The sequence below is a fragment of the Zingiber officinale genome, chromosome 7A, assembly GCF_018446385.1.
Source record: "Zingiber officinale cultivar Zhangliang chromosome 7A, Zo_v1.1, whole genome shotgun sequence".
In the NCBI taxonomy this organism is placed as follows: domain Eukaryota; kingdom Viridiplantae; phylum Streptophyta; class Magnoliopsida; order Zingiberales; family Zingiberaceae; genus Zingiber; species Zingiber officinale.
Genome location: NC_055998.1, coordinates 48,514,789 through 48,526,391, shown reverse-complemented (window position 1 = coordinate 48,526,391; position 11,603 = coordinate 48,514,789). Strand labels below are relative to the sequence as shown.

Genomic DNA, 11,603 nt, shown 5'->3' with positions numbered 1-11,603 from the left:
TAATCCGGCTGGATCAATGACTGGATGAACTCAGATCTGGATCAAAACTTCTGGATCTTCATCAATGGCTTAGATCTGCTCCCCATTAGGTTGGATCGGCCAGATCTTCAACGGATGGTTCAGATCTCTCCTATTCTTGATAAACGGCTCATAATACTTCAAAGCTTGATCTTCTCGTTTGAACTCCGATTCGAGCCCAATTTCGGTCCAAATAGATCCAAATCCAAGATCCTTTGATGCCTACAAAATAAGAATCAAATATTAGCATCAAATAATACTAAAAATAAGATAATTTGTAATTAGGTCCAAAAATACACACAATGCATAAAATGTGATGTAACCATGATTTTAACTTATGAAATCAACATCAAACCATGCATATATGAATCAAAATAATACAGTAAAATCATGGTTATCAAATCCTCCATACTTAGTCTTGAACGTCCCGTGAAAGTAAAGAAAACTCAAAATCATCTCCACAGAAATTCCCTAGCAATATCTAAAAGGTAGTAAAAGGAATTTAACTAAGATCATCTAAAAATCACAAACAATCATGAATACAATCCAAACAATAATCAGTAGGTATGGTAGTTTCAATCCAATTGAAAAATTAAGCAAGTTGCACTCTCTCAAGGGATTTACCTAATCTATCTCTCACACTCAAGCATGTGTATAAGTGGAGCTCACTCAATGCAACTCACAACATTTCACTACCATAAACTTGCTTATATTCTACTTCTCCACCACTATAAAACATAACATACATGAATCAAAAGGAATTTATCATGAATAATTGAAATGGAAGCAAAAAGAACAAGGAAAGTGAATGAAATAGGCAAAAGAAAAGGTATTAATGAAGAAAAATTGAGGAGATTAGAGTATTGGAGGAATATACTTGATGAGTTGACCATTTGATGTGTAAAGAGATGAATAACATTTGTTGTTACCAATTCAAAATATCAAGCTAACCTCTCCTTCAATTTGATGGCTATCCAAAAATCTTGATACTCTATCTTCACTCTTGATACTCTTGATTTGCCAACAATTTGTTTCTGTTTTTCACCATTTTTCCACTTAAATTTCAACATTTGAAAGCTCAAATAATCAATCAACTAACAAAGAACTCACTCCCCCACACTTAAAGTATTGACCGTCTCGGACAATGAAATTTCATCCAATCAAAATTAATACACCTCTAGCCACTGTTTTTTTTTTCTTTCTTCATTCTGTAGGTTCTTTTAAAACCCATGTAACCAAACCATTTGAATCGAAACCTCAATTTCAGCAGGAACTCAGATCATTATAACTGTCATAGACTAAGAAATTCAGTAATTTGCATATCCAGATTGCAGAGAAATCGCAATATCTGTGGCTGTTGTGATCTCCATCTTCTGTTCTAGCTTGTTACAATTCTGGTTTCTGTAAATGAGTTTCAAATTCCAGAATCTGCAATATTCAATTCCTGCAATAGCTTCCTTCTCAATGCTTATGACTCGCTCTTGAATGCTTCTTGAATTGAATGCAATCACTAGCTGAAGTTCACATCTTACTCCTTGATCAAATTTTCAGCAACAGAATCCCTCTCTGTTTCTGCACAATCAACTGTGAATATCAGCTGAAACTTAGGTTAAATTCAGCTTGAAGCATATTTTTGAGTAGTCAAGAACTTCACAAAATCTTCCCTCTTATCAGTAACTTGCCACACAATCTTGCCACGCAATTCGACAGTTGAAGTAGCAAATTGCATTTCCGAGATTAGAATTCAGTTGCAAAAATACAAGAACCAAGAAGAAATCTAGAAATTGAATTCTGAATTCTAAATTCAGAATTTCAGAAATCATTTCAGACATCAAATTATAGTTTAAGGTTCTATAGCTAAAAGGGTTTCTGCATTGTTGGCTTCCTTCTTTAATAGGTCCTGCAGAATTCTACATTTCCAAGTTCAAACTTCAATTTTCAGAAATTAGCCCATTCAAGATTTCCAATTCATTGTAAATGGTAGATACTTTTCACTGATAACACATCAACTCTATTTGAGTTTCACATTGGCTTTAAAACTACTCCTTAATTCCAGCACAAAATATTGCTGAGGAAGAATATTAAATATTTCTGTGGTAGTAATGTAGAACAACTTTTAAAAAAATTCCCCTTGACCTACTGGTTCGTTTCTTGCATTCCTTCAGATCCAAAATTTAGCTCATTTCTTAAAATTCTAACATTGCAAATTCAACTACAAGATTTCTATGAGCTGTTTTAAGTATCAGACAATAGGAAACATCTCATATTCCCTTGCTCTGCCTAGTGGACTGGCACCAAATTTTAGAAATCAGATTTCAAGAATGTTCACTGATATTGGCACACTCACAAGCATTAAAAGGAATGCAATCACATTGAAGGAATCCATGCTTAAGTCATTGACACTTCTCTGAATTTTAAACTTACTGAACAGATTGAATTCAGAAGATTAGTTTCATTCCCTGTGCCATTTCATTACTGTCCAAATTTGTGCAATGCAGAATTTTGAAATTATCAGCACTTAAAGCAATGGAAAAGTAAGTCTCACGAAGAAAAGAAACAACAATCGACAACTCAAATTAGAAACTCCATAATTCAATCCAAAATTGGGCTAATATCTCCTTTGTTCATCTTACTAATCCTTGTACTACATGAAACCGGGCAGTTTCAGAAAATCAAATAACAACTGATTTCACAATTCCGAAATGCCCTATCAACTTGTATTAAGAAACCTCCATAATTTCATCAATAGAAAATCCTCCCTCACACTTAATCTTTGTCCATCTTATCAATCCAAATCATCAAGCAATTAAACCAATACTCATAATGGGATGAAGACAAGACAAAGCGATCAAGGGTTAAAATGTTGAATGAAATTGCTTAAAGAAATTTGTGAGGAAAAGGAATTAGAATTTGAAATAGACAAAAGAAAAGAGTTTAATAAAAATCATCCTTCCTTTCCATGCATCCTTTTGCTATTGTGACTTTGAAAAGAAACTAAGCAAGTTCTAGAGTTTCAATTGCTATGAGTGCATGCCACACAAGAAAAAATAATATTGTATAGGCTTAAAGTGGATCTCACTAGGTATTTTAATGCAACAAGCTCAATCAATCAAATTGGAATCCTCCACCAAATTAACCAATATCATGTGAGAAAAACATCCAATCATGTCACAATGACCTAAAATTGATGATCAAATTTAAGAGACTTTTACCATCTTACAAATATTACTTAGAAAATTCCCATGGAAAATTTTTATTCAAATGATATGCTATGTATACCAAACAAAATGAAAAGTATGGAAGCAAATATGGAAATAAAATGTAAAATGTAAAAATAAAGTGCAAATGCAAAGTATTAAACCAAAGAAACGTATAACGAATTTATTAACAAAGCATGAATTAAAATGCAAAAGAAAACAAAATTAGAACCAACTCCCCTTTCATTCCCGGTGGTTGAAGAAGGTCTAACAAAAGAAACCACCCCGGAAGTGGAGTAATCATGGTTCCACTTAAATTCTTCTTATTAATCCTTTTTCCCTTCAAAGTTTTTTCTGGAGGATGGAGGCGGTTCAGTTTTAATACCCACTCCGGAAGCTTAATTTCTCCTACAACATCAATCAAAGAAAACACCTCCCACACACACGTGGGGTCAAAAGAAAATAGGAGAATATTAGTATGGGTAAAAGATATATCCAGAAATGCATCACATCTAATAAAATCAATAATTGGTACCTTTATAAAATTTTCTGAAAAATCACACAAAATACTCACCTTGTCATCTTGCAAGGTACCTGAAGGTTCTAGAATGATGTTTATTACCTCCTCATCATATACTAATTGCTCAGGCTCTGGTTCTGGTGAATGTAGAACTTCATGTGGTGATCCTTGGGTGCTTGGCTCCATAGCACAAGTCCCTACACTTACATCTTCATCTTCATCATCAAAGTTAGGTGATCCTTGAGGTATTGCTTCCAGTAAGCAATCCCCTACACTTAAATCATCTTTTGCAACAAGACCTGCATGATTCACAACATCTAGAGCAACACTATTAGTAGAGTCAGAAATATGAACAACTACATCATCACAACAATAAAAAGTACTAAAAGAATCTAGTGAAGAAGTAGATGCAGTGTTAGGCCTGACAAGAGCTCCACAATCCATCTCTTCACTGGTGTTTTGTGTTTGTAACTGGTTGATGGATGATACAATTTGATCCAATTGACTCTGTATATTCTGTATCCTTGCAAATTGTTGCTCTTGATGCTCTCTCATTTGTTGCATAACTTCATTGCATTTCCACATTGATTCTTCAATTTGTTCTTGTGCATCCTCATACCTATTCCGCTGCTCCATAGGTAGGTAGGACTGATAGAACTGAGTCTGAGGCTGATAAAAATAATTCTCCATCCCATCTCTAAAATACGGATAATATGGATCCATGGTCAAATAAATCTCCTGTTCTTACACTGAAACACTAGTAAATAAAATTAGAAGACTCAGGAACAAATAAAATCAAACACATGGATATATAAACATGAAAGCAATCAAAACAATCCTAAAATTACTAAACATTGTATATTTGTCCCCGGCAACGTCGCCAAAATTTGATATAGGCAATCTGTCACATCCGCTAATCAAATTGTACAAATGTATTTTCCACTGAACCCCTTAATTTGGCAATAACATTGTAGTAAAGAGCCCAGGATCGATCCCGAGGAACCAACAGTATGATGTAATTTAGGATTATATTTTTATTCATATTTTTGGGGTTTTCGATATAAAAATGGAATGGGGGGATTTAAGCTTGAATTTAAATCTAACAAATGAAATGCAAGCAAATAAGAAACTACACTACTGCTGAAATTAAAGCTAATTAAACTACAGAAAACTAAATTACTCACTAATACTTAACCCTAAGCTAAAGCAAGATTAATAACAACTTTAAAATCAATTGAAACTAAATTACTCCAAACATTTGAATTAAAACAATTAAGCTAAAAGAAAACTATGATTACTGAATCCAAATAAATCTACCAACAATAAAAAGAATGCATAAAAGAAACCCTAAAGCATCTCAACACCAAACCAATTCTCTCGACAACTTCTCCTTGCCGTCACACAAGGAAACAACGGAGAACACTCCAACTGTAATCGGAAAAGACAATCTCAGTAGCTACACTCAGCTCAACCTTTACCGGCACCATCGGAGACCACTCCAAACGAAGCTAATGAAGATCGGTGCCGCCCAACTCGGGAAATCTGAAAATCTATGAGCTGCAACCTTAGATCTGATGTGGAGAAGATTATGGATGAAATGTCGTCGAAAATGGTCCAGAAGCAGTGGAGGAACACCGCCAAAGCTCACTGATGGAAGCGGAACCACCGATTGGAGGAATACCTCAAAATCGGCAGCGGCAGAAGCAGAGGTTTGCGAACACAATTCTCGCCGTAGGACCACCTTTGAACGAGCTCAGATGGCCGGAAGCTGGTCGCAAGCAACTGAGGGCATCGTCGCCGATGAAATCACCGGAAAAATGGATCTGGAAGAGGAGATGGTGGTCGGAATCCGAAGAAGATGCGCCGCGGGATGCGAACAGTGTGTGGAGGACTCGACGAAGAGGCTGGGTACTGTAGCTTCTCATTTAAATCATATCTGGATCTGGAATGTGTTGGGATCTTAGATGGCTAGAGGGGGGTGAATAGCCCCTTGAAAAACTTAAAGCAAAACTTCTACACAGATAATTGTTAGCACAGCGGAATTAGACAACTAAAGAAAGGAAAAACACAAGCACACTAACACTAGGATTTACGAGGTTCGGGGATAACTTGCCCCTACTCCTCGGCGTGTCCGTAAGGTGGACGACTCCTTGATCTTCGGTAGATCGCACCCCGGATAACTTCCGGCTACAAATCCTCCTTCTCGGTGGAGTAACCTCCCCACAACGTCTCAAGAAAGATCTAAGTTAAAGCACGAGACTTACAGAAACTCGGTGGCAAAGGAGAATTGAAATGCTTACAACCACGCGAGGATCAGTAGCAGAAAAACAGAGATCGCAGTTCACCCGAGAGCTCAAGAACTTCGCACAACATCACACTATTTTCTTTCAAGCTTTCTTGTTATTGTTCTTGTTCCCCTCTCACTGTTTTTACTGCTTCTCAAAACCTTATCTCTGCTGTCACAGATCTGGTCCAAACTGCGCTAATCAGCGCTGCAGCCAATCCCTTTTCCTCCTTCTCTGATTCTCTGAACTCACACCAATGATATCACAGTCAACACTGGCGTCTTCTGAGCTCGAACCAATCCCCAGGAGTCAAGCAGATCGTAGCCAGATCACAGCAGTATCCGTTGATGCCTGAAATGCACCATGCGCCGCTGAAACCAGCAGAAAGACCATTTGTCGCATTCCTCTTATGAACTTAATTTGAAATTAGGCTTGGAATGATACCTGTTAACCTGCAAACTCAAAAGCTAACAGCACAGAGGATTACATCACATAAATGAATGAGATATATCAAAAGCAGTGAAGGAATCGTTGATACAGCGAACAAATCAGAGTGTGTGGATCGGTCACGGACCGATCAGGAAACAGCCTGATCGGTCTGAGACTATTCTGATCGGTCGTAGTGACCGATCAGATTGAGTGTGGATCGGTCCACGACCGATCCACCTCTTCTCTCTCGCGGGCTTTTCTCCGATCGGTCTCACGGCCGATCAGTTACCTCGATGTACTCGAGTGTTTCGATCGATGCAGACCGATCAGATTTCACTCGTGTGCTACTGAGTGTCATCGTGATCATCGATCAGAGCCTGGCTGATTTCACTGGATCGGTCCGCCGACCGATCCATGCAGATTCAGTGGATCGGTCTACCGACCGATCCAATGTGCCATGTAATGTCCACTTAGGTCCCTCTCTGACCTAATCCGGAGAACGAGCTACCGAGCCCTCTCTGACCTAGTCCGGTCCAGAGAACGAGCTACCGAGCCCTCTTCCGACTTCGTCCGGTCCAGAGAACGAGCTACCGAGCCCTCTCTGACCTAGTCCGGAGAACAAGCTACCGAGCCCTCTCCGACTTCGTCCGGTCCAGAGAACGAGCTACCGAGCCCTCTCTGACCATTCCGTGCCAAGTCAGCATACTTGGACTTTTCCCGTGCCAAGCTCCCTGCTTGGACTTTTCACCAGATGTCTTGACCCATCTGGATTTCCCTTGCCTGGCTTCACTCACCAGGACTTTCCCTCCCAATTGATCAACCTCGATCAGTAGTCATTCTGAGTTTAATCAATATCTGATACAAACTTAAATCAGTGTCAACATCAAAACAACAGCCAGGTCAGACTGTATCAACAGAATGGACGGTTGAGATGATTCCGGGCTAAATCAACAGTGAAAAGTCATCCAAAATCTGATCCGAAGGTACTGATGTTGATATAGGGTCTGGATCTACCCTCCCATAGGTCGGATCGATCAGATCATCATTGGATGGCCCAGATCCGCCTAGTCTTCAATGAACGGACCAGATTAATCCGGCTGGATCAATGACTGGATGAACTCAGATCTGAATCAAAACTTCTGGATCTTCATCAATGGCTTAGATCTGCTCCCCATTAGGTTGGATTGGCCAAATCTTCAACGGATGGTTCAGATCTCTCCTATTCTTGATAAACGACCCATAATACTTCAAAGCTTGATCTTCTCGTTTGAACTCCGATTCGAGCCCAATTTCGGTCCAAATAGATCCAAATCCAAGATCCTTTGATGCCTACAAAATAAGAATCAAATATTAGCATCAAATAATACTAAAAATAAGATAATTTGCAATTAGCTCCAAAAATACACACAATGCATAAAATGTGATGTAACCATGATTTTAACTTATGAAATCAACATCAAACCATGCATATATGAATCAAAATAATACAGTAAAATCATGGTTATCATGGGTCAAGGAGGACTGCATGTTAACAAAGAAAAGTCCTAAACTGTGGTTAGACAAAGTAAAGTCCTAACTATGGTTAGGCAAAAGAAAGTCCAAATGTGTCAAGGAGGATCGTATGTTGGCAAGAAAAGTCTATGTGGGTCAAGGGGGACTGCACGTTGGCAAGGAAAGTCTTAACTGTGGTTAGGCAAGCGAAATTCAAGTGGATCAAGGGGGATCTCATGTTGACAAATGAAATCCTTAACTGTAGTTAGGTAAGGGAAAAATCAAAGTGGATTAAGGAGGACCATACTTGGTGATCGAAAATCTAATAGAAAGTTGGCAAAGTCCAAGTGGGTCAAAAGGTTAACTAGATACTTGGTGGAGAAGTTCAATATGTCACAGTTGACGGCGGTTGGCCAAGGGAACCTTAGACTCAATTGAGTTAGGGTTGAAGTAATCGATTGGATAATCGATTGGCACAAGTGTCAATCGATCAAGTGATGTATTGGGAGATTGTTGCAAGTAAACAGAAGGTGGCCCAATAAATTAGTTGATCGATTGGGATGCGCCAATCAATCAAGTGATCGATTGGGAACACTCTCTTTGTGACAACCAATGTTTTCCCAATTGATTAGGTGATCGATTGGGAGGAGAAAATTATAACAAATAGAGAGCTTCTAGATTGATTGAATGATTGATTGGGAGAAGAAAATCATGACAAACAGAGAGCTTCTGGATCGATCGACTGATCGATTGAGTTGTTCCAATCGATTAGGTGATCAATTGGATGTATTTTTATCGTGAAGAATAGTATCTTCCTTATGAGAGCATGATCGATTGGATGATCGATCAAGAGGAGCTTAATTGATCAGGTGATCGATTGGGAGGCAAAGAAAAGAGTCATTGCGATGTTTGAACAACTAGATGCTCTCAGATCTGACGTGACAATCAATTGGGGATAAGGCCAATCGATTAGAAGTCCTAATTCATGGGATATAAATGCAACAATAAAGATTCAAATGCAATACTTCTTCACCATTCTTCACCACTTATTCTTGGATGATCCAAGACAAAGTGTTGCTACACTTCCGAGTCTACAAGAGGCATTTCTAGATCAACAAGAGATCAAGAGCAAGGTTTCATATTGCTATACCCATTTACTTATTCTTGTTGCATATATTATTGTATTCTCTCGTGTACTCTTGTGCTTGCGTTTATATGAGACTTCTCTACCTCCTCGAATGAGGTTTTCATAGTGTATCTATGAGTGAGGAGGAGTGAACCCTTGAATTAGTCACCTCAAGGAGGTAGATACCAAGTAAAATCAAAAATTTAGAATTGTGGAGTCTTCACTATAAGTTTTTATTGCAACAAATCATCAACAAAGTCAGAGTGTCCTAACACTAAGATATCTTGGGTGAAAGTCAATGTCCTATCCATATGGTCTATATCATATTGATATCTATAATTGTTAGTTACTTTTTTAATAACCAAGTTTTTTTCATATAAAAAGGAGAGTAATAGAATAAATAATAATAATTTATAAATTATTAATTAATTAATAGAATTGTGTAAGTTAATTTATAAAATTTTAATTTTTAAAATATAATAATAATTTTGAACAGTGGTAAATCGTAGTGAACCATTAACGAATTATGAACCGATAGTTTTGAACCATGAATTGTAATCGTCTTAATGGTTAAGAGTTAACACCCAAGAATAGTTGAACCGTCGATTCCGAACCGTGATTAGGTCTAACACTAAGTCATATTTTTCTCCCTTGTAGATTTTTTAATATAGGTGTCCGTTCTTATCATCTAATTAATTTTGAAGGTGACTCATTTAGTTCATAGAATTTTTTCTACTAAATCAAAGAGTAAATCATGAAAGTACTGCAACAAGTCATTGGCAGTGGGCCCCCCATGATTTTTGTCATCATTGTATGGCAATCCAATGTTGAATCGATATTTTGCTCATGAAGATTAACTCATTGACTTTTCCACCCATAGATACTTTGGCCCACAGCTGACCAATCTAAATTTTTCTATTAAATTCAACATCAGCATATGTCTCAGTAGAGAATCAAACTGTCACACTCTCTTTAGTTCTGTTATGCCTTAACGATGCGACAAGCTTAATTAAGTGTCAGAAGGAGTTTTAGAAAAGGGTAAAATAGTTTTTATTATTAATATTTAAAAAGTATATAACATATTTAATGAATTTTTTTCATTAAAACAAAACAATAATATGTAAAATTCTAACCGACTAAAAAATGATCTTAATAAATAATAAAATATTATTATAAACATCTCAAATATGATAAAATTATCTAAAACTAAAATTTAACCCAAATTTAGTGCAAAATATAATTAAATACTCACACATCTTACTATTTTATTAAGAATACGTTCCTTTTACTAACTAATTTGAGTGAAACCTAAAATAAAATTATGTTAATTTCTTTTCTTTCTTTTCACACCAAAAATAATTTTAAGGTTTAATTTATTAGTAATTTTCATAGATGCATCAATCAGGGATATAGAATTTAAGATGTGATTATGGTGTATTATTGAAATTTTTTTTCATTAATCAATCAGTGATCTAAAGATCGAGACTCAGCTGTAAAGTATTATTAGAAATTTTTCTCATTAATCAATCAAAGATTTAGAGTTCGAGACTCAGCCTATTATTGAGAATTTTTCTCATTAATCAATTAGAAATTTAGAGTTATTTTTAGTCTCACATCTTATAATTGACAACACTACGAACAGAGAAGCTTCTATAAATACCTTGGGTCGGTGATATTAGAAAGCATACTTTTCTTAACTTTTTAGCTAAAATCAAGTATGATATTAAATTAATTTTTTATAAGGGGGAATTCATTATAGTAGCTTGCTGCTGGGATTCTCGAGTATCACCCTAGCATTGCATTATTGCATGGGTCTGACACACCCTTACCCAATTTATAGGCAGCATTTTAGCTAAAATTAAGTATAGTATTAATTCTTATCAGTTTAATATCCCACCTTAATTTTTTTGTAAGTACCCCTAAAAGTAGGGCAATACTCAAAAATTAAAACTACTTTCTATAGGTCAATTCTTCTTCTCTTTGATCTCTTCCTTTGCTCCGCCTAGTATAAGGGGCCTAGCTCACATAATGCATATGCACGATCACTAGTTATTATTATTATTTTGTTAAATTCCAAAAAAAACACGCTTCAAGTTTGGTTTTGGTCAAACCTAAGTTTCATTATATTCCTAGATGCCCATTTAACCATCTAACAATTAATGACTTTTCCTCTTCTCTTTCCTCCTATCCCTTATTTATACTTACTTTTTTCTCTCTCCTAATTAATTCTAAACTCTAAAATTTAAACTTTGATAGACACTCTAAATTTGTTTATTTTTACATTTAATTTTAATCTTAAAACTTTAATAAAAATTAAAAAATATTAAAAAAATAATAAGACATCAAAAATATATTTTTCTATTTTTTATTTTTAATATCTAATTATAAAAGAATAATAAAATAAAATTAATAAATCTAATTTTATTAATAAAAATTATAAAATAAAATAAAATAAAAATTACTTTGGATCTAGTTTTTAGAAATTAGCACCACAGCTTACATGCCAACGTCGTTGTGGTGTTGATTTCTGAAGATTG

At 36.0% G+C, this 11,603-nt stretch overlaps 1 pseudogene; it reads left to right on the top strand.

Annotated features, from left to right (window-relative positions):
• The first annotated feature begins 10,750 nt into the window (after positions 1 to 10,750).
• Positions 10,751 to 10,894, top strand: LOC122003192 (annotated as a pseudogene).
• Positions 10,895 to 11,603: the final 709 nt, after the last annotated feature.